Consider the following 23,957-nt stretch of genomic DNA (forward strand, 5'->3'; position numbering starts at 1 on the left):
AGGTCCCTCACATTCCCGGTTCGTGGAAACCCACGCAGGTAGGAGCTGCGGGACGGCATCCTACATCTTTGATCATACAATATCTTACTGAACTAAATAAATCACATAGTCATTCATGTCTGAAGGAGCACTAATTACTTCTCTTGCTAGGTCTGTGTCTACAAAATTGTACAGTAGCTTGATACCTCAGTTTTCTAATCTGTAAAATGAGTAGATTCTCAAAAGGTCTTTGTGATTTAACTATCTTAGTATATGGAAAAGTATTATCCTGGCCTTATTGGTCGCCTTTTAAAAATATTTTTATTGTTGTTAAAGTAAGAAACAATCCTTCAGGATAAATTATTTGCTCTGCCAATCACTAAACATTCACCAACAAATGACCTATGTTCCCTTATTTAGAGGTGGATTTTGTTTAGATTTTTGGCTACCAGATAGAAGCCTACCACCTCTTCTAGCATGGCAACTTGCCTGGATTTACTTCACTGTGTCTCTGATGTTTTGATTCAGGCTGGGGCTTTCCCTTTGAAAGTCTGGGCTAAGTATTTTTGCCATCTGAATGAATGTAATCAGACACCCCTCAACCTTGAAGGATGAGCTAGTTTTAGAATCAACTTGGTGGGTCTCAGCTGTGTCTCCCTTCCCTTCACTGGTCCTGATTAAACTTCCTGGTACCACAGGTCCTATTGCCCAGTCTTCTGTATGAATAATTTTATGCATTCTGTCTGTTCTGTTCACCTGGCCTCCTTGGCTGGTTACTGGGTTGCCTCTGTCAATCAGCAGCATTATGGTTGTCTGAAGACATCATGAGATTCCTTATGAGAGAAGGAATGAGGTGGGAAAGCATTCCAGGGGGAGCTCACTGCTGCTCTTGGCTTTCTGCCTCAGGTGTGTCTCCCTGTTTGGGTTTTTTCCATGTTTTATTTATGAGACAAAAGACAAAGAAGAGACTCTGTAAGTTCCCATTGGAATAGAAAGAGGATCCTATACAGTACATGGTTGCATGCGAAGGTCCTGGACAGTACATGGTTGCATGAGAAGGTCCTAAACTGTACATAGTTGCATGAGAAGGTCTTAGAGAGTACACGGTTGCATGAGAAGATCCTAGACAGTACATGATTGCAAGAGAAGGTCCTAGACAGTACATGGCTGCATGAGAGGGTCCTAGACAGCACATGGTTGCTTGGAGGCAAATTCAACAAGGGCATCTGAGGACACTTGCAGAGGTAGGAGACATAGGGGAAGTTTTGACTGAAACTGAGACAGGATCAGATCTTTCACTCCCAAGCCAAGGCCTGCTCAGTGCTGAAACTGTATATATGACACTCACACTGGGAGAAGAGTAGTGATGGCATGTGTGCCTGTCACCTTCCATGCCCAAGGCTTGCAAAGAGTTGGATCTTTTTAAGGGGTTGAAAAGAAATTATCTGGAGTTGGCTTGTTAGCTGTAAGATACCTGTTGACTACTGTAGTCGATAAATATGCATAAAGTTCCTACTGTATTCAAGATTAAGTCCCCACAGGAGCCTTCTCCTCCTGCACCAAGGGTTTTCTTCACAACCCCTCACAGCACGGTTCATACTGTCCTATGGTTGATTGTGTGGAGCTCGCCTCCTTTGTGTTTAGTTCTGCATTCCTGGGAGCTGTGTTCCTTCCTGTGCCTACACCCCTCAGTGCTCAGCCTCAGTAAGTAGGCTTTAAACCAAATAGACTGTCAAATATGCCATCTGTTGACGGCAGCAAGAATTCTACAAATGGAGTGTGTTTGCTAGTCATCCACTTGACTCATGAAGCTTTATTCTTTCTTCCTCATTTTCCTTCTGTATAAATTGCATATAATGACAGAACATATCTCCAAGGACTGTATCATAAAAGTAGATCAAAATATATGTCTATTTATAACATAGTATCTGTTACATAGTAAATGACATTTAAGGGCCTTTTATAGGTATTCCTGAATTCTGTTTACATATGCTATAATTCTTTTCTCATTAACAAGTCTCTTACAGGTACTTTTTCACATATGAGTAATATGAGACTCAAAGGCTGAATCAATCTAGGACTTCACTACCTAGGCTTGCCTAAGATTTATCTGCTGAGATAGGCCATCATCAAGACACCTCCAATCCCAGAGACTGCTGTGTTCCTGGCATGAGATTTTGATCTTCAAGAACAATGATGATGAGAACTGTTCGATGTCTTTCTCTCTACACTTCAACCAAACATCTTCATCCGAACATACTTCCTCCTCTAACTTCCGCTTCATTACATTCTGCATTTTCCAATCACCAAGCCCCAGCAACAGTGTTCTCATAATATTATTTTTCTCACTGATTTGCACAAAAGGAGTGGATTAGCAAGATAATTTCTGCTGTACAAATTAATAAAATAGAATTCCTAGGTGCTGAGTTCAAAATTTTGAAATTAGTAGAAAATACTACTTCTCAGCCATTCCAGAAGAACATCCTGTGTATTCATCAAGAATTAGGGGCAGGTAATTCAATTATTGCCCTCAAGAAGTTCACTTTAAGTCCAGTTTCCATTGCTGTGATAAAGCACCATGACCCAAAAACCACTTGAAGGAGGAAGGGCTTATGTCAGCTTACAACTACTGACCACAACTCATCACTGAAGGAAGTCAAGGCAGGAACTCAAGACAGGAACCTAGAGGCAGGAGCTGAAGCAGAGGCCATAGAGCGGGTGCTGCTTATTGACTTGTTCTTCATGACTTACTCAACCTGCTAATTTATACAGTTTAGGACCACTGCTAGGGTGACACTGGCCCACTCTAGGCTGGGCCTGCTCACATCAATCGTTAATCAAGAAAATTTCTCTATAAACTTGCCTACAGTTAATCTGATGGAGACATTTTCTCAGTTGAGATTCCTCTTCGCAAATAAATTCTATCTTGTATCAGACTGACAGAAAATAGCCATGAGCATGAAGCTCAACAACTGGCTTGGAGGAAGGAAGAACAGCCATCACGGTAGAGGATGCTTCTGATGTAAAGTTGTGTACAAGCTGTATGGAGGCACTTGACATCTTGGTGGAGGGAGGAGCAAAACATGCTCAGAAAAGACTCCTAGACACAAATCCATGAGGGCCGGGCCTTGACTCAAGAGGGCCCTGGGTCAGAGTCGGGAGACAGAGACTCCAGAGTCTGAGGATTTGAATTATCCATGAACTAAAGAGCAGAAGTGTGAGACAATAGCAGGCTGCGCGACTTCACCAAGGCTGGACCTAGCAGTAGAATAGCATTGTGCTAATTAACAATGAAGGCTCAGCTGCGAAGCATCTCATGCACTATGCAAAGGAGCACGAACTTGGTTATGCGTGTGATTGAGAACTTGTGGAGGACTTCGAGGAGCAGAGGCGTGACTAAGATGGAGATGACGATGCTCTCAGCTTGAGAAAGAGGAACAACAGGTGGAAATAGACCTTGAAGGATTTTAGGTAGAAAGTAATGGAGAAAAACGAAGGGGGTGAGCCTGGGAAGGAGGAAGGAACAAGCACTCTAGAGCAGATAGCATTCAGACAGACAGTGGGCGTGGCAGTGTGGAAAGGGGTGGTGCTCTGTGCTGTCTCTCACGTTTGTGCTTGGCAGCTGCAGTACTGTGAGCGAGTGATTTCAATAAAATAGGAAATGCAGAAAAGCAAGCCACTTGGTTGGGAACACAGTGCATTTAAAAAGAATATAGTGTCAGGGGTTGGTTCTTGCCCATGGGATGGGTCTCAATTTGGGCCAGTCATTAGTTGGCCATTCCCTCAGTCTCTGATCTGTCTTTATCTCTGTACTTCTTGTAGACAGGAGAAATTTTAGGTAGAAGGTTTTGTGGGTGGGTTGGTGTCCTTATCCCTCCAATGGGAGTCCTGCTGGCTATAGGAGGTGGCTGCTTCAGGCTCCATATACCCCACTGCTAGGAGTCTCAGCTAGAATCACCCTCATAGAGTCGCTGAAGCCTACTTCACCCCAGGTCTCTGGAATTTCCTAAAGAAGCCCCAACCACTGCTGATTTCTCTTCAGTCTCTTGGCCTTCTCTCTCTCTGGCTCTCCCTACACCTGATAGCCGCTTCCCCTCCCTATCCTTTCTCCCACCCAGTTCCCACCATCCATCCACCTATGACTATTTATTATTTTATTTCCCCTTCTGAGTGAGATCAAGCATCCTCTCTTGGTCCCTCCTTGTTATTTAGCTTCTCTGTGAATCATAGCATGTATTTTATGGCTAATATCCACTTATCAGTAACTACACATCATACATATCCTTTTGGGTCTGTGTTACCTCACTGTCTTAGTCAGGGTTTCTATTCCTGCACAAACATCATGACCAAGAAGCAAGTTGGGAAGGAAAGGGTTTATTCAGCTTACACTTCCACATTGCTGTGAATCACCAGAGGAAGTCAGGACTGGAACTCAAGCAGGTCAGGAAGCAGGAGCTGATGCAGAGGTCATGGAGAGATGTTTCTTACTGGCTTGCTTCCCCTGGCTTGCTCAGCCTGCCCTCTTATAGAACCCAAGACTTCCAGCCCAGGGATGGCACCACCTACAAGGGGCCCTACCCCCTTGATCACTAATTGAGAAAATGCCCCACAGCTGGATCTCATGGAGGCACTTCCCCAACTGAAGCTCCCTTCGCGGTGATAACTCCAGCCTATGTCAAGTTGACACACAAAACCAGCCAGCACACTCGCTCAGCATGATATTTTCTAGTTCCATCCATTTGCCTACAAAGTTCATGATTAGGAATCTTTTTTTTTAAAGGCCTATGAGCCTCACTGTCATCTGGAATGGATCTTCCTTGGCCCTCATTCTGTCTACTGTTTGCTGCCCAGCATTACATTTTTGCATTGTTATGTGTGACATACGCCAGTTTTAATTAGATCCCTCATGTAGCCAACTAAAAGTAACTCTGAGCATGGTGAACACTGCAAACCTGGCCTAGGCTGCTACTGCATGCCCTTGTATGCTGGCCTCCTCCCTGTCCATCGGAATGATCGGACCTGGCAGTCTTGGGACTGTGAAGGAATACTTCTAAAGGATTTCCTCAGTAAGTGTTCTGTTTCCTTTTGGTAACTCAGTGATTTCAGTGTACATTATGATTGCCAGAATAACTTATTCTTCTCACAGTCTCTCATTGATCTGTCTATTTCAATCCTCTGTTTCCACTTCTGCTTCTCAGTCTCCTCCGTTAACTTTCAGAAGTCTTGGGCACAGTGGTCTGCAGATGAGTGACTTTATTATGCTCAACCCTGAACCCCACGAGGCATATTTCCCAGTCTCTCTGATTTATTCACGTTTCCTAAGTGTTCACTTACCTACCTGATATTAATAGCTACTTTTTTTTTTAAAACAAGGTCTTCATTACTTCCTAATTCTGCAAATTCCATTTCCTTATTTATCTTGCTAGAGACAGAGTTGGAAAAGGAGTTCATTATCTCAGCTGTTTTAGAGTCATTATTAATTTCAGTCTTTTCCTTATTTGTTAATGGCTCTACATATGCTCAGATATTTCTTTCCCTAGCACAGTTGTAAAACACCTCCTCAGTCCCTTAATGTATTTAGCCAGCAGGAGCTCATTATCCCTTTGGGCGGTCTGTTCCATTCTGTCTATGGGAATCCTAACAGATTTGTGTCTTTGTGGGACAGAGGGAAGGACGGGGACCATGTTCGGGGTCATCCTTATAAAAAGCCATGTAAGCATGGCTATGAATTTTTATTGTAAGTCAAAACTGATAGGTACTTCACATATCACAAAAGCCAGAAAAGTGTGTTAGTTCATTATTAAACAGACAAACCTTTTTAATGCTTTATTCTCCTCCCTGAAAGTGTTTGCTACATGAGCTTTGATAATTTCTTTCCATACTGATGGTTTTTGGATATATATTTGCTAGGTTTAGTTAAAAATATAATTTTTAAAATTTTAATTTCATATAATTATTAAATTCATATAATTATTAAATATAAGTATGTTCTGTGCATTATTTTATAATATTATTGGGAAATTGTTATAGTATATATCCTCTTCTATGTGGAATCTAAATAAAAAACAAAATAAGTCAAAACACAAAATGTAGGCAATGCTTAGCATGGACTTGGGGGTATGAGATGGGCAAATTCTGGTCAGGGTAGCTAATATTTCAATTAAGCCGGAGGAATAAATGACATGTATTAGAGATGACAGATATATTAACTAGGCTGACTCAATCATTCCAAATTATAAATAATATACATGTGTCACAGTAGCACTTTATTTTCCATGAATATGTGAAGTTATAAATGATCACTATTTAATAAAATAAAATAAAATAATTTGAAAATTTATTTACTGTTTATTTGAAGTTCATATTTAATCAAGGAGGGGGCTATATTCTATTTACCAATACTAATAATTTCATGTTATATAAAATAATACCAAAATACTTTAGTCTGTCCTCCTCAGCAGAGGTCCAAGAGTAGAGGACTTACCACAGCTTCATAAATTATTACTCATCATAAAATGTAAGCAAACAAACAAATAAACAAACAAACATCAACATAAGTGAGAGAAAGTTTCCTTGGTTTACAATTCTAAGTTCCAATCCATCACTGAGGGAAAGTTAGGGCAGGAACTGGAAAGAACTAGTCACATCATGCTCATAGTCAAGAGCAGAGACAAATAAATGTCTGTTTCCTTGCTCCTCTCTTGTACAATTCAAGACTATGTGCTATGGGAATGGTGCTACCCACAGTGGACTGGATATTCCTACTTCCATGAACAATCCAGATAATACCCCACAGCCATGCCCACAAAGCCAACCTTCTCTATACAAGTTCTCAACTAAGACTTTCTTCCCAGATAATTCTAGACTTTGTCAAGCTGACTTAGACCACATAGACCACAAGAAATATTGTCTCTATGTTCTCAGACACAACATTTTGGTTGTAATTCCATTGGCTATTTCTGTATAGCAGCTTGCACTTTTGCTGTGTGATCCTGTGACTATGGACACTGAATTCAAATCAAAACTATCTTAATTTACCTTGAATATAGATAGAGCTATAGATGTTTACTGCCTATTTCGGGGTCACCTGCCTGGAAGACATAATGGAAAGAGAAGACCCAGTGGTCTTGACTGGTTTTGGATTAAAGAAATAGTTGTGAATTAAACTAAACATGTGACCTTTGAGAGAAGAGGTAAGTGGTGTAGGGTCACAAGGCTTAAACTTCAAGAGATTCAGGGTAAGTCTTCTGGCATGGTGTGTCTATGTGTGCTAGGGGAAGAAGCCCCACTCTCTTCTTGCTCCTCATCCTGTTTCCCTTGGTTTTTCTCCCCCCTCTTTTCTTCTCCTCTCTAGTGAATATCCAGCTTGTATTTCCATATGGAACCTTACTTTTCATGGAAAGAATCCTCTGGACCTCAAAGGATATTACTTTTTATTTTCTCTGACTCTTGCTTGTTAATGCATTTCTCCTTGTTCCCAATGCCTTAGTTAAGTCTTTATTTTCCAGACAGCAATCCTTTGAAACCTGACACTGGTACTTAGGGGTGATTCTTCTCTTGGGTTCAGGTTGTTCCTTAGCAGGGACATCAGACTTCCTTAGTAGTGTTACATTTCCAGTGGTTTGGCTTTAGTTTGGAAGATTCTTAATGGGTCTTCCTGTGGTAGGCTTTCTGTTGACCTGGGTTTGACCCAGCTCCATGCATGGCTTTAGGGTCGACTGCATAATTAATGTTATCTGAGTCTCAGATCTCTTGGACTGAGAAAATGAGATTTTTGTATACTGTGTGTATTTAGTCTGAATTTCTAAATTAGAAATTTGAGGAAGAACCCCTGCCTTCAGAATTAGGACTCCACAGCAAGGATTTCTTTCGCCTTGGATCTTTGTACAGTTTTCCTTCTGCTGATCCTTGTTGTACACTACCCCCCAAATCCCTCTGTAAACACGCTGTCTTTTATAGAGATGTTTCTAGAAACTGACATCACCACCAGTCTTATTTCTATAAGCTCCTTGAGTGACTAACATAGATGATCCATTGCACCACCTAACATTTTCAATTCTTGTGAAAATATATTGAAATGACTTGGATGAAAATTAAAGTCAAAATTGATCCCACAAACCATGCTTAAACTACCATCAAGTGCCAACCATCATCTTTATAGCATTCCTTGTATGCTGACACAGTAGCATGGCTTCAGAAGTGTTATGTAACCCAATGTTTACACGAGATTACTGGAGGAAGAAAGGGCTTTCCATTATTGACAAGGAAGTAAAGTATTTGCTTCTCATCACATATTTAGTAGGTGGTGATCTCATACCCATAGCCCCAGGTTTTAAAATATGAGATTTAATCACCATGTAATATGATGTATGGAACAGGATTTCCAATGGGACTGCCTTCAAAGGAGCAGACTAGCCCTGAGCTGGTCTGCTCTGTTTTAAGAGGCAACGTGAGTGCCACACTGCCAAACCACTGCTTTCCACTGTCACTGTGCCTGCATTCTTCTTGGAATCCTGCCTCCATTCCTTTACTATCATCTTGCATCCTGTCCACTTCTGATGGAAACTCCCATATCCTCTCCTCTGTAATGATGAACAGCTGAAGGATAATGGATCAAAGGGCTTATTGCTCTTCCTTTGAGATGGCAAACTAGAATGGGATAACATCTGGCCTAGAGTTGTGTCTTAGGGTTTTACTGCTATGAACAGACATCATGACCAATGCAACTCTTGTAAAGACAACATTTAATTGGGGCTGGCTTACAGGTTCAGAGGTTCAATCCATTGTCATCAAGGCAGGAACATAGCAGCATAGAACATAGACTGGCATGGTGAAGAAGGATCTGAGAATTCTACATCTTCATCTGAAGGCTGCTAGCAGAATGCTGACTTCCAGGCAGCTGGGATGAAGGTGTTATAACCCACTCCCACATTGACACTCGTACTTCAAAAAGGCCACACCCCCTAATAGTGCCACTCCCTGGTCCAAGCATGTACAAATCATCACAAGTTGTTTGTAGCTATTAAAAGTTCAACCTTCTCCACACTGGATGGACTCTCCATAAAGCAAGAGACAAGCATCACCTAAGGATAGAGGAAGCAGAACTTTAACAATGATGGTGTCTGGGTATAATATCCCAAGGACCTGTATCCCAAGCTGTGCCCCAAGACACAATTACATGAACGAGTGAATTTTTTCCATGGCAGTTGTCTCTTCCTTGTCTTATATATTTGTTGGTAAGAGTCGAGCAGCAAAGAGCATATCATTAGGTGAACTGTGCAGGCCCAAAACAATGCAAAGTAGACAAATGTTTCAGGTTGCAAAACTCCACAAGCTGGGCTTCAGGAGAATCATTCTCTTCTACTGTGTGGTACCACAGCTAGATGTCAGCCTGTGAGTAGAGGTTTCCTTCTTAAAAAAAGAAATGCTATTGGCCAATTGTCAGTCCTCTGGGAAAGGTACAAGTTCTGTTCCTTGGCTTAGTAGGAAGGGGACTGCAGTGGGTCTTCTCATGGCTTTCAGGTTGGCAGGATCAGGGCTCAGAGGGAGCAAGATGTGGAACCCATTACTTCTGAAGAGGGACAGCCTCCTCCACATGGGAATGACAGGGACAAATCCAGAGGTGATGCCACGAGATGCCACTTGCAGAGGACAATGTTCCACAAGAGCGTGGTGGTGCTCACTGAATCCACCAACAGAAAAGGTTTGGCAGCAATGTGGTGGGGCTGGGGAGGGAGAAAATGAGAGGAAGGTTGAACTTTGAGAGTGACGTTTTCTGGAAGTTAGGCTCCAAGAAGTTCGTATGGGCACGGGAACTTCTGAGTATCATCGGGATGTGGTCTTCGAGCACTGATACTTGATGTTTGCTGTTACCTGGATTTTCAGAGACTTGCTGGACAGTGTGCAGTCCCGAGATTTTGTGCCCACCTCCTTATTAAACTGATTTGTTCACATGGAATGCTGCCAGAAAACCACTGTTCTAACACTGTCTCCACTTGGTTGTGGCTGTCATTATAGGTCATAGTTTATGCACTTTAATTAAAATGGAGATGATGTTCTTTAAACTTGACTCTGAGGTTTGTCCTGTGGCTGGCACTATTTTTTTTTTTAAGGAAAGTAAATAAAACTGACATTTTCATTCTTAGTGTATCTAGCCCCAATTACACTTCCAAATCAACTCTCTATCTAAAAATCAGACCTTACTGGCACACGAATTCTTGTCATCTAACAATGATGGTAACATATATGGCTTGAATACCACCTTAATATTTACCAAGAGTTTATAGGGTCTCTGTCTTTCCTATTCAGCCTATAAGAGCAAGGATTATTGTTATTCCAGGTATGTGGATGACACAATTAGGTTTAATGAAGTGAAGTGTCTGTTCTGAGTTCAAAGAGATGGTGACTACTGTTCCTATGTCTCTTAGGTCTGGATTTTACTCCCTTCCCTTTCTGCTCCCTTATTTCCTACCCAGGTTTGTTAGTGGAACAAATTCATTAAGGTGATTTGTAGACCTCTTACAGTAGGGTGAGGAAGACTTTGGGCTGGGTCAGGATATTCACCTTGGATTCCATATACACTCATCACAGTGGGTGGAGCATGAGGATGCTGAATGACAGGTTGGGGTCCAGCTGAATGCCACTCACATTCTGTCACCCAGAGAACACAGTTTGCTTTCTTCACATATGTAGGCCAAATGGCTAAGTGATACTTGATTTCCATCTAACTGGTACACACAAATTCTTCTTCCATCTTTTGTTTACATGATTCACTGTTTGACCTCATCTCTGGGAGCCTTACCTCGTGCTGTTTATCTGCAGTCAGTAAATACTCTTACCTTAGTCACCTTTATATAAGATCTTTTTATATGCCTCTTGTCTCAAAAACTTTTAGAACACTCTCATTGGATAGAACTAATCCCCTTATGCCCTTGTGCTAATTGATGGTCAGCAATGTCTTCAGTCCCATCCCATTGTTAACATAATACAGAGAATCCGATTTGTAAGACATTTAGGCAAATTTCTCCTTAAGATGTGTCCTGTTCATAAGAATCATGTATTACCACAGATCTGTGAATGACCAATAGTGATTCCTCCATGAAAGACTCAAAGAAATAAAATCATGACATATTCTTGGAGGTTAAAAATTCATTAAAACATCCTTACATTTGTGTGAATCTGTGACCAAAAGGAGATGCTAGGCACTGACCTGAATTGAGTCCTTCCAAAAGTCATACATTGGAGGTATTGACCTCACAATGTAGCTATATTCTTAGGACCTTTAAAGTAAATTAAAGGAATGTTCAAATTAAATTAATTATCACATAATTTATTATTGATTAATTTAATTAATTAAATTGAACTTAAAAAACCATGAAAGTAAATTAAGATGAAAGGCTCTGTGTGTGTGTGTGTGTGTGTGTGTGTGTGTGTGTGTGTGTGTGTTTGCTTAAAACAAGGTCTCACTATATTGTTCTGGCTGGTATGGGACTCACTATGTAGACCCACAAATTGCCCTGAACTCAGAGATCAGCCTGTCTCTGCTTCCAGAGTGCTAGGATGTAAAGTTGTGGCAACATTACAATAATTTTACTGGCATTCTTGTTCAAAACAGAAAAAAAGGCTATTCAGAGAGATGCCAGGGATGAGCACACAGAGAAAAGACCAAGGGGACTCACAGAGGGTACCATCTGTGAGTGTTTTGCAGGGAGGCCTCAGAGGACATCAAAACCTCCGACACAGTGTTCTGGACTTCTGGTTTTCAGGACAAACGAGCACATGAGCACCTGCTGTTGAAGTCACCAGATGTACAGCTGGTATTCCAGTGTGCATCTTAGTTAGCTGAAACATACTGCTTAGTTGGACTCACGGACTATAGAATCAATGAAAAGTTTTCTTCATCCCCAGCTGAGTGAAGGGGATTGAAGTGGCGTACTGTAGGGCATATGAGTGTACATGAGTGTATTCCAGTGACTACACTCTCGTATTTAAGACAGTAGTGACTACAGGGAAACATGGGGATCAGGCCTGCAAAGGCCACAGTCATGTGAACAAACCTGCTTGTATGTGACTCCAAAGTCTTTGAACTTATACAATTGCCAGAGGGATCAATAAGTACAGAGACGGAAAGGTTGGGTAAGTGGTGGCCATGGAGTGGTCTAGGAGTTCTTTCAAGGCTGGGGGACGGGCCTGATTATTCTGTAGATAGCTGGAGGAGGGAAGCAGGCTCTTCTAAAGTAAGTCTGTTACCTCTAAAAGGAGGACCAGTGGCCAGGGTGGCCCAGGCCCACAGCGCCCCCTTGCTGGCACTGAGTGAACTGGAGTTTCCTGGTCTTGCAGCTTCCCTGAACCTTAGGCTAGTGAGCAACATGGAAAAGCAGAGTCTTCAGTAGACTCCTGCCAAATTCCTGAGCCTCAGCTCAGCTCCTCATCTTCATAGAAGCCAGGCCTTCCTGTGGCGTCTGCTCTGTTCTCTGCACATGCAGTTGGTGTTTCCTGACAACTGCTCTCTTAATACAGTCTTTTGGTAGGTACTATCTCTAAGGGGAGGTGGTGGGTGATGTTCTTTTCTTCCTTTTATCCTATTCTCTATTTTACCATCCTCTCTAAAGTTTGTATCATAAACAAGTGTGTAAAATAAAATGCTTCCATATGTGGAAGAACAGCACCAGATGTTAAGACCTCATCAACAACCTCTGATACTTTCACCAGGACTCACTGTTCAATTGTTTTCGTGTTTCCTTTCTTTGTCAACACTTATGCATATTGAAATGAGGTTCCCAAGATTAAAAGAATGTTAAGAGCTGACCACCTTAAGGACGTTTCATGGACTATATGTGAAGCCCAGATCATGAGCTATACCTGTGGCCTGACAAGGTAACTCAATGGGTGAAGGCATTTCCTACCAAGTCTGACAACCTGAGTTTGATCCCTAGGCCAGGAGCTACATGGTGAAAGAAGATTAGCAACTGCCACAGGTTGTCTTCTGATCTCCGCATGTGTGTCACCACATAAACTCTGTCCTAAATAATTACAGTGAGTCATGTCTGACTCTCAAATAAATAAAATTTGTCCTGATAGTAGTAACATTGTTAATGCCCCTCAGCATAGATGAAGACACTATGGTAGAAAATTTTACCTAGGATCTTAAATGTTATAGAATACAAAAAATTCAATTTGAACTTGGTAGATTCATTCCTATGACTCCCCTGCATGAGTACATTATGAACCACAAACCACAGTGTAGAAGGGTATCAAAATGGTAAAGACAACTTTGAGACTGACATCCCCAGAAGCACATACTACTAAAGCTCTGTGTAAAAAGAGATAAGATAGTCTCCACTGGAAACTGAAACAGAGCTGAGATATATGCCTTTCATCTTGAGAAACAGGTTAGTTGCTCCAGGAAAGATAATTGTAAGTCATTGATTGGCTGTTGCCACTCAAGGGTCTTCTAAACCAACATGGAAAAATGGCTATGCTATGGCTTCTGCCAAATGCCTCTGGGTCTCTGCACTCATCATAATCATATATACTGTGTCTGTCTTTACCATTGTACTGTTTGCACCCCTGGTTTCTTTTTTAATTATTTTGTATGTTTAGTTGTTTGTCCTGCATGTATGTCTGTGCACTGCATGTATTCAGTGCCCTCAAAGATCAGAAGAGGCCATTGGTTCCCACGTGAGCTTCAGTCACAGATGACTGTTCAGCACCATGTTGGTTCTGGGAACCAAGCCTGGCTCTTTTGCAAGAGTAGCCAATGCTCTTAACTTATGAACCATCTCTCTAGGTCAGTTTTCTTCAACCTGTGGGTTACAACTCCTTTGTAGGGGGTCACTTGAGACTACCCTGTTTATAAGATACTTACATAATGATTCATAGCAGTAACTAAATAACAGTTACAAAACAGTAAGGAAAATAAGCTTATGGTTCTGGGTCAGCACAACATGAGGAATGTATTAAAGGATCGCAGCTTTAAGAAGGTTTGGAACCACTGTTCTAGATCCACAGCTCTAGTTTCTAGCATAATGTTCATTATAATATTAATAAAATCTTGTTGAGAGAGTAATTAATTGAGAGATAGCCACAAGGAGGTGAGAGAAGAAAGGTACAGGATCAATGCCTTCGAGTAGGGACACTCTCACCAAAGGATTAAGTTGATTTTGCACTGGGGCTAAGCATTTATTGAGTGTGCCCATTGTAGAGCTAGGGCAGTGCAGTGTGTGACATTACAAACACAAGCACCACATCCCATTGACACTGGACCTGTGGGACAACTCACAAGCAGAGGAACCTAAATATGCGCCAGGCCACTTCATAGGAGGGAAAAACTGGGGGGGGGGGTGACCAATCTCAATAGTCTTATGGATAGAAGACGCAAAGGCTGTCACTTGGTTAACTATGCATTAGTATTCATGCTTTATCCTTTCCAAAGCTGAAGCCTTTTATCTCAAGAATTAAAGTAGTATCAACTTTATAATTTTAATCTAACTGTATTTAAACATTTGCTACTTGCTTTGTTAAATTTTCCTATTTGGATTTAATTATGTATTTTTTAACAATTTTCTCCTTGTGTCCATAGATTTTGATCTATGTCACATTTCTTATAGTAAGCAGTAGGGAATTTTGTATTTAACAGGGACTCTTTGGCTTATCCAATCCAAGTGCACTTTGCAGATACAGAAATTTAAATCTAGAAAGTTGAATGCACTCAGATGAGTTCAGTATAAGTTTGCATCAGGACAAGAAGTCAAGGGTACAGCTCTACCTTTTAGCCAGTTTTTTTGCACTCTACAGTGTTTCCAGGGAAAAGAGTGATATACCCACAAGAAGATGCGTTGGTGACATGGCCCTCAATATTATTTATATCTCAAGTTTTGTGAAAGGGAAAACAAAATATAATAAATGTATGCCTATTAATTTTTCACTGTTAATACTATACCTCAAAGATACAAAGAATGAGGGTAAAGTCTCATTGAAGTCTTAAAATCCTCGTTCATACAGCATTATTACCGTGTATCCTTCTCAAGGTCAATGAAATTCTGAAACAAATCTGTTTTGTTATATTGAAATGGGGCACTGGATGAACTATTTAATAACCATTGCTTCTATATATTAGGGAATAGAGAAATTATCATTATCTATTTTAACTATTAACTGAGCCAAAAACACTTTTAGTATGGATTTAATTTAAAAATAATTTATTACCTTCTAATGTTACCTTTTAATTTTTCCTAAAACTCTAAGTTCCTAGACAATCAAGTAATATATATTAGTCATTTCCATTTGTAGAAAAATCTGTCGAATGTTTTAATTGTCTACCTTCTGACTAAAGGGGATCTTTCTGGAAATGTTGTGTAGGAGAATACTTGTGTGTATTACTTTTCACTGTGAAAAAATTTAACTTTTTAAAATCATCCACTTTAAGGATTTTATCTCAAAAAATTCCATTTGGAACATAAAAGATGGGGTCCAAACACATGCTTCTTATCACGTAGCCCATTCTGATACCGTGTAGTCTCAGTACATAAAAGGCTCAGTGTTTGGACTTCATGTGGCGCTGTGTGTGAATTTAAGTAAACATGTGGAATGACTTGCTATTTAAATAGTCAAGAAACCACATTTAAAATTAACTTTATCTCCAAATACTCAGTTTCAAAACCCTTGTCATGAAGCCTCAGCCCTGGGGAGAAGAGGAATAGAGAGTAATTTATTTTCCTCACTGATTTCATTACACGTGGATGTTTACCTGCCTTGTCCATTTGCGACCGGCCGGCTTTTTAGTTATCGTTAATGGACTCATTTAGACATTCCCCTCTAGAGACCTTTAGCTGCAAATTTCTTTTTTATCTAGAGTTTGAGGTAAAATATTCTGTTTTAGTAGAGATAAAAATGACTGAAAATGTATTTTATGAAGGATATAGGAGGTCAACATTTAAATGTAAGGGTAAAAGAAAACACCGAATGGACTCTTGGGGTGGGTACATACACACCCATAAATGAGTGATCCATCCCTTCCATGCTCTGGCTTGACATGAGCAACACCATGCTGTCACCGTACACATGTCTTACATCATCATCATACTTCATTACTTCATTAGGTCTTCATTCTGTGAGAATGTGGAATGGTGACTACGAGGTCCGCTTTTTAATGGATGAGGGGAGGTCTCATAGGCCTGTTAAGAAGAATGTACAAGACGTTAGCAGAGGGGTTTCGTGAGTATTTGAGTCAGGCCCAGGCACAGGTTCTCTGATTCCCTCACTGTAGCGCCATCTACAGGTCCAGACTGTATAAGTGATAATTAATTCCAGAGATGGACAGATGCCTCAGCTCCTCTTCCTAAAGCAAGAGTGAACATTCATGAGGCTTTGCAGTATGATTTGAATTTGGAAAAAGAGATTGACAGTTGTTCCTGCCCTTTCATTTCAGCTCCTGAGATGCAGCCATCGATGATGAAATGGGTCTTCTCTACACATTGTGACACCTGGTGCATCTCAACAAAGCAGAACCTCGCCTTTGGTAGACTATGGGAAAATACGAATTAGAGAATATAATATTTCCAGACTAAAGTGAAGTAGTAATGAGGAGACTGTTCTCTTTTTTTTAAAGGTTAATTTTCTATTTTTTTTATTGGATAATCTTTTTGTTTGTTTGTTTTGTTGTTTTTTGAGACAGGGTTTCTCTGTATTGCCCAGGCTGTCCTGGAACTCACTCTGTAGACCAGGCTAGCCTTGAACTCAGAAATCTGCCTGCCTCTGCCTCCCAAGAGCTGGAATTTAAGGTGTGCACCACCACTGCCTGGCTTGGGTATTTTGTTTACATTTCAAATGTTTTCCCCTTTCCAGGTCTCCCCTTTAGAAACTCCCTGTCCCATCTTCGCTCCTTCTGCCTCTATGAGGGTGCTCCCCCATCCACCCTGTCTTCCTACCCTGGCATTCCTCTACACTGGGGTATCTAACACCCTCAGGCCCAAGGCCCACTCCTCCCACTGATGTCCAACAAGGCTATCCTCTACCACATATGCAGCCAGAGCCATGGGTCCTTCCATGTGCATTCTTTGGTTGGTGCTCCAGTCCCCAGGAGCTCTGGAGTTCTGGCATGTTGACCCTGTTGCTCCCTCCATGGGGATACAACTCCCTCAGCTCCTTCAGTCCCTTCTCCAACTCCTCCATCTCGGAGCTTATAGCTCAGCCCAATAGCTAGCTGTGAGCATCCACATCTGTATTTGTCAGGCTCTGGCAAAGCCTCTCAGGAAACAGCTGTATCAGGCTTCTGTCAGCAAGCACTTCCTGGCATCCACAATAGAGTCCAGGTTTGGTGACTGTATATGGGATGGATCCCCATGTGGGGCAGTCTCTGGATGGCCTTTCCTTCAGTCTCTGTTCCACACTTTGATTCCATATTTCCTCCTGTGAGTAGGAGGAGATTATTCTTATGAATACTATTAGATATCCATTCAAGCTGGAGACATCAAACACACAGCCATGTTGCTTGTCATTACAAACATTCTACCATGTAGGCTTCAAGAACCCATACTTGAACCTTGTTAGACAACACACACACAATGCCAGGAACACGAGTAGGATGTGTAAGTTCGGGGGCTGCCTACACATTTGAAGAGAAATGGATACAGATGCTGTAGGAGGTCTGTTGAAGATGACTTGGAATTCACAGTTGTTAAGTCTGAGGGTTATAGCATCTGGCAACAGAGAACTTGCTAATGGGAGGGTGTCTCCAGGGATTCCTAGGTCCCGGGTGTCTCCAGGGATTCCTAGGTCCCGGTGTTACTTAGACAAGCAGTCTTCATAGGTTCCTTCGCAGGCCATGCCCATAGCACTCACAGCCCATGTTCTCTCTACCTGTGACATGCTAGACAGTGTAGTACCTTTGCAGAGATAGTGATGAATTTTGATGGCTCCCCCATCGCTCTGCCTTATGATGGCAAGACTGGCCAGGCCAAGACCATCACCTTGGTTAAAGGGATGGTGATCATGGAGCAGTGTGGGATAGCTAGAACATTTTCATTTTCTCCTTATTGTGGCTGCTTTAATCTGAATGTATAACAACTCTGGAGTATTTTCAGTCTTTTTGAGGATTAAACTATTCCCTTTGTAAATCTCTTTCACTTTTATTCCTTCAATAGGATGAGCCCACACAGTCTGCCTGCATGCCTGTCCATCCCACAGTCCTGGGAGGAAGAGTAAGTTGTCCAGCACATGTTACCATGTTCTCGGATCAATCTGTGTGAAGGAGACTGAGCTAGGCGCAGATAGTGGCAGTTAAGACACACCATCTTGGCCAGCAGGTAACTTCCAAGGAAGGAAGCTTCGACTCTGAACAAGGGTGTTGATTTCCCGAAGGAGCTACTAAAACTGTGTCAAAATCCACATGTGTACAACACAAAAGATATCAAGGTAGAGTTGTGGGAGGAGGAAGATTATATTTGCAGAAATTTTTAATCCTGACCCCGGGTTTCTAACCTAGCCTTGATCATTTAGTTCCCAGATAAAAGTCACACACAACCTTTATATTTACAATCAGCCTTAAAGAGGACAAGAGCTGGGCAGATATCCACTCTCTATGCTATTAGAATCTACTTTCCTATTGATAACCCCAAATTATTATATTTCATAACAATCTTGCTCATTGAACCATAAGGTAAGTCCAGCACGGAGGAATTCTTTTAATATTTGTGGAATTTAATTAGAATTCACTTGGTACTTACTATATTTTGTCTGGGCTGCTTGACTCCAATCGGCCAGCTCTCAGGACCACCTAAGGCTTTTTTATGGCTCATCTAACCATGGTGGCTTCTCCTTCTTCCTTCACTTTCCTCTTGCGATTCTTCTCCAACCCCCAAGCCTGGGAACCCTAAATGCCACCTATGTCTCTTCCACCTAGCTATTGACTGTTGGCATCTTTGTTTACCAGTCAGAAATAACTTGAGGGCAAGGTGACACAGTGTCACTTGGTTCTATGTGCAGAGTCTTCTGGGACAATCAGGTCTTGGGGGCCCAATATTAGCATAGAATACAAGTAACATCAGGCCAACCCACTACAATAACATACAGTTGTAAGTATCTCTAATTAAGTATTCCACACATACCAAAAGAACTCCTCCATACTGTACTTACCTCACGGTTCAATGAGCAAGATTGTTATAAAATATAACAGCAGGAGAGGTGGGGTCAGGGGGAGGGTACCTGACTGGCCCATGCCAAGGACCCCCAGAGAATCCCACCATACAACAGACATAATATAAAGGAGGTTTATTTGGGGAAGAAAGGGGAGTGGGGGCCTGGAGAAGGGGTAGAGACTGGCAGTAGAGCCAAGGAAGCAGAGAAGAATGGAGCGAGAAGGACAGAAAAGGGGAGAGAGACTGGCTGGGAACATGTGAGAAGAGAGAGAGAGAGAGAGAGAGAGAGAGAGAGAGAGAGAGAGAGAGAGAGAGAGAGAGAGAGAGAGAGAGAGAGAGAGAGAGAACGAACTGGGGAGGCAGGGGTGAGCAGGTGAGCAGTCCTTTTATACACCACCTGACCTGGTGGCAGCAGGTAACAACAGATGATGGATGACAGAAGCCATTGTTAAGTCCCTGGGAGGAGCCTAGAAGAATCACCTGTAAACTAACGATAATAATATGTGGAAGCCTATTTGTGGGAAATGGGCAGGATGAAGTAAGGAAATAGACCTAACAACAAATACAAATAATAAGGGGGTGGGAAGAAGGAAAATATATCAAACATCTTCCCCCAAAAGAGATGGGAGGCCAGAAGGAGAACCAGGAGAAACGAGAGCACAGCCACAGAGCTTGACGCATTTAAGATTGGAGGATAGACAGAGCCAAGAATTTGAAAGCATCGGGCAGCTTTCTTGCATGAGGTAAACACTCCTGAACTCTGCAGCTTCCTGAAAGGGGTCTGAGTGCATGATGTGGGAATCCCAAGTCGGAGAAAGAGCCACCGTGAAGATGGTAGGAAAAGAGTCAAAGCTCAAAGCCAAAGAGCAAACATAGGAAGGGTTGGCAGATCCTGGGTGCTGAGGGGACAGGAAGCCAGCAGGTGTCACTGAGGAGAGCAGGAGCCCAGCCAGGAAGCTGAGAAAAACCTGCTCAGACATTTCCTGGGCTCTAAGCCCAGCAAACACTGTCCCAGCTAGTGGATCAGGTGGCTAACAGGGAGGAAATTCTCATCTGATGCCAATGGAAACAGGCTTGAAGTACAAAAGAGCCAAGGATTTACTCATTCAAAGGCTGAAATAGAGTACAGCTGAAGCGAGGAGCTGAAATAGGTGACCCCAGAGTTCTCCAGGGAAGATCTGTGGACAGGAAGAGGGAGCAGCTAGGGATCTGCAGAGGGGCCCGTCACTTCTTGTCCCTATGCTGAATTTGTCCCTTGGCTCAAAGTTCAAAAAGGTCCATGCTTGTGCTGTCTGAGCTTTCGTTCTTAGGCTTGAATGTTCTGCATCCAAGTGGCCTGCAGTGTGTGGTCTGATACGACTAAGTGCATCCTCTTAAATTCAGATGTGGGACCATGGATATAGCTCAATGAGACAGCACTTGCCTAGCATGGACAGGGCCCTGGGTTCGATCACCAGTACCAAAAAAAAGGGGGGGGGGGAATGGAAGAAGAAAAAAGGGTGGGGGAGACGGGAGGGAAAAAAGAAATTCTAACACATTGAATTAAAGTGAAATAAGATTTAAAACTCTTGATCATCAGAGTTACATTTCAAATGTCTGACAGCCACTCCTGCATGTGACTCCTATTGGACAGCACACATTTAGAATATTTCTATTCTCACAGGAAATTCTCCCAGGCAGCACTGCTCTCTAGTAGGAAACTGACCTAAGTATGGACTTCACCTAGAGGGAAAATGCCTTTCTTCCCAGTGAGTCAAGGGAAAATGTCCTCACAGGGAGGGAGGACATACCGTTGTAGAGTCATTAACTCTTGTCATCAGAGCCCACAGACCTCTCTTCCCCTAGCTCTGCTTCCCCCTCTCCCCTCCCCTTTAACAGTCTCTAGTACAGAAAGCAATAGGACAGACAAACAGATGGAGAATAAGGAACAGCATCGCCAGCAGGGCTTTCTGCGGGGCAGACACAGCATCCTGTTTTTTCAACATTGTTTGCCACAGACTCAAAGGTTTAATGAAGAAACACACACTCACTGCACAGCTCCATGGGGTCACTAAGGCGGGTTTGAAAAGCCACAGATTTCTCCCAGTATGTTCCTGGCTTCACACCCCAGCACAAACAGGTTTCATTTGGCTCCACGTTCCAGACCACTCTCCGGGTTATAATCACTTGGCTAACAGGCTAACCTGTCATTTCTTACCAAGATCTCCAGGATGAGAGCAGTGGTCACTCCTGCAAAATATGTGGGCTCTTCTGTGGTTAGAGAAACAGGGGTGAGAATACTTACCAGAAAAAAATATAATATTTTCACTGACAGTTGAGGGCAGTTAGTTTCCCAGGGAGAAGCGCTAATGGCAAAGGGTTTTACACAGGGAGGCCTTTGTCATTTTATGGGCACTCATCTGTCAACTGTCAGTGTGTTTCAAAGGGACTTGGGCCATAGTGTTTTCCTCTGTACCTTTCCAATCATGGTGGCCCAAATTTCCCTGACTAACCATTCGTCTTCCTATTTGCCTAGTCTGGCCACTTAACAATGAATAGAGATGTGATGGTGATTCTGCAGCTGGGGATGGTGAGGAAGAGGAGCCAGCAGCCTGGTGAGGGAGGCCTGGGAGGAGGGGCTGCTATCCAAAGGATGGGCTTAGCAACTCTATGGAAGTGCTTCTGCCCAGGGAGGAGTTTGTTTGTTTGTTTGTTTCTACTGTTGTTTCTTATGGGATAGGGATTGAGCCAAGTGTGGGGCTGGCAAGGCAGTAGCAGGGATCCTGAGAAGGCTCAGTAAATCATAACCTCCTCCCACCACACACACATACACACACTCACACACACATACACACACACACTACACACACATACACACAGACACATACACACACACACCACACACCTAAGGAGGCTCAGTAAATCATAACCTCCTCCCACCACACATACATACACATACGCACACATACATACACACACACCACACCTAAGGAGGCCCAGTAAATCATAACCTCCTCCCACCACACACACACACATACGCACACATACATACACACACACCACACACCTAAGGAGGCCCAGTAAATCATAACACCCCCCAACAACACACACACACACATACACACACTCACACACACATATACACAGACACATACACACATACACACACACACTACACACACATACACACAGACACATACACACATACACACACACACTACACACACATACACACATACACATACACACACACACCACACACACATACATACATATACACACACAGACACAGACACAAACCACACACATACACATATACACATACACATACACACATAGACACATACACCACACACACACACACCACACACACATACACACATACAGACACACATACACTACACACACATACACACATACAGACACTCATACACCACACACACACAGACAGACACATACACAGACAGAGACACACACATACAGACACACACACACACACAGGCACACATATCACACACACACAGACACACACACAGACACACACACACATATAGACACAGACACACATACCACACATACACAGACACACAGACACACACACACATATAGACACATACACACATACACACCACACACATACAGACACACAGACACACACCACACACATACAGACACACAGACACACACCACACACATACAGACACACAGACACACACCACACATACATATATACACACACAGACACACACACACACAGACACACACACCACACAAACAGACACACCACACACACACACACACACACACACACATACACACACACATACACACATACCACACACACACACATACACACACATACCACACACACATACACATACCACCTCTGAGGTGCTCCGGGACCCACTTGTGTAACAATATCATTGCTGGAAGTCTCAGAAGGAAATGAAGTGCAGTTGTGTGAGTTGTGATGGTTTGTGTTGAAGCTGTAACAGGATTGGATCACAATCCTATTGGCTGTATGGCACAGAGAATACCTTAACTGGGTCTGGCTAGTTAGAAGCTAGAAGTGGGAAACAGCATCAGTAGCTTCCCGTTCCAGCTCTTCCACATACTTGGTCCCTTCTCCTTCTTAAGCTGTATTGCCTCCACTGTAAATAGGGAAAAAAATCAAAATATCTACCTTGTATGGTTGTATATGGTTTAAAATGAGCAAGATCATGCAGTCAGCCTTTGACTGTATATTAGCCTTCATGTATGGCTCCACCATCTGCTCATTCCCTGACTGGTGTCTATCCTCGTAGAGGTGACTTTTCCGCCTTCGTCTATCATTTAGATCCACATGCACTAAGCATGGCAGGTGGGTGTGTCGGATTGCCAGGCTCTGCAGTTTCCCATCCCTCGGACTGGGCAGAGCTCCAGCGAAGCCAGGCTTCTCTTCACCTGTCCCGTGTTTAAAGTATTTTCCATTCTAAAGCCTTTCATCATGTTAAGGTTTGAAAAACTTTTCTTTGGATTTTGTAAGTGTTTTGATTATATTTATTGTATGTAATAATGGGTTTCATTTTCATATGTGTACTTGATGTATTTCAGTCACATGTATTCTCTCTTGTCCTTGAATGAAAAGGAGGGCATGAACATGAACTCTCCATTTGCTTTTTAAGATAGGGTTTCTTTGACTGTTGTAGATCTCATTCTGGCCTGGAACTTAGAGATCCACCTGCCTCTGTCTCCAGAGTGCTGGGATTAAAGGGGTGAGCCACCTCTGCCCCAGGGAGGAGAGGGCTTTATTGTAGACATGAGAAAGAGAACAGCCAGAGGCACAAGGAAGGGTACAGACTGAATACAGTCAGTAGGAGAGAG

This window comes from Mastomys coucha, unplaced genomic scaffold (genome assembly GCF_008632895.1).
Source record: "Mastomys coucha isolate ucsf_1 unplaced genomic scaffold, UCSF_Mcou_1 pScaffold22, whole genome shotgun sequence".
Taxonomy (NCBI): Eukaryota; Metazoa; Chordata; class Mammalia; order Rodentia; family Muridae; genus Mastomys; species Mastomys coucha.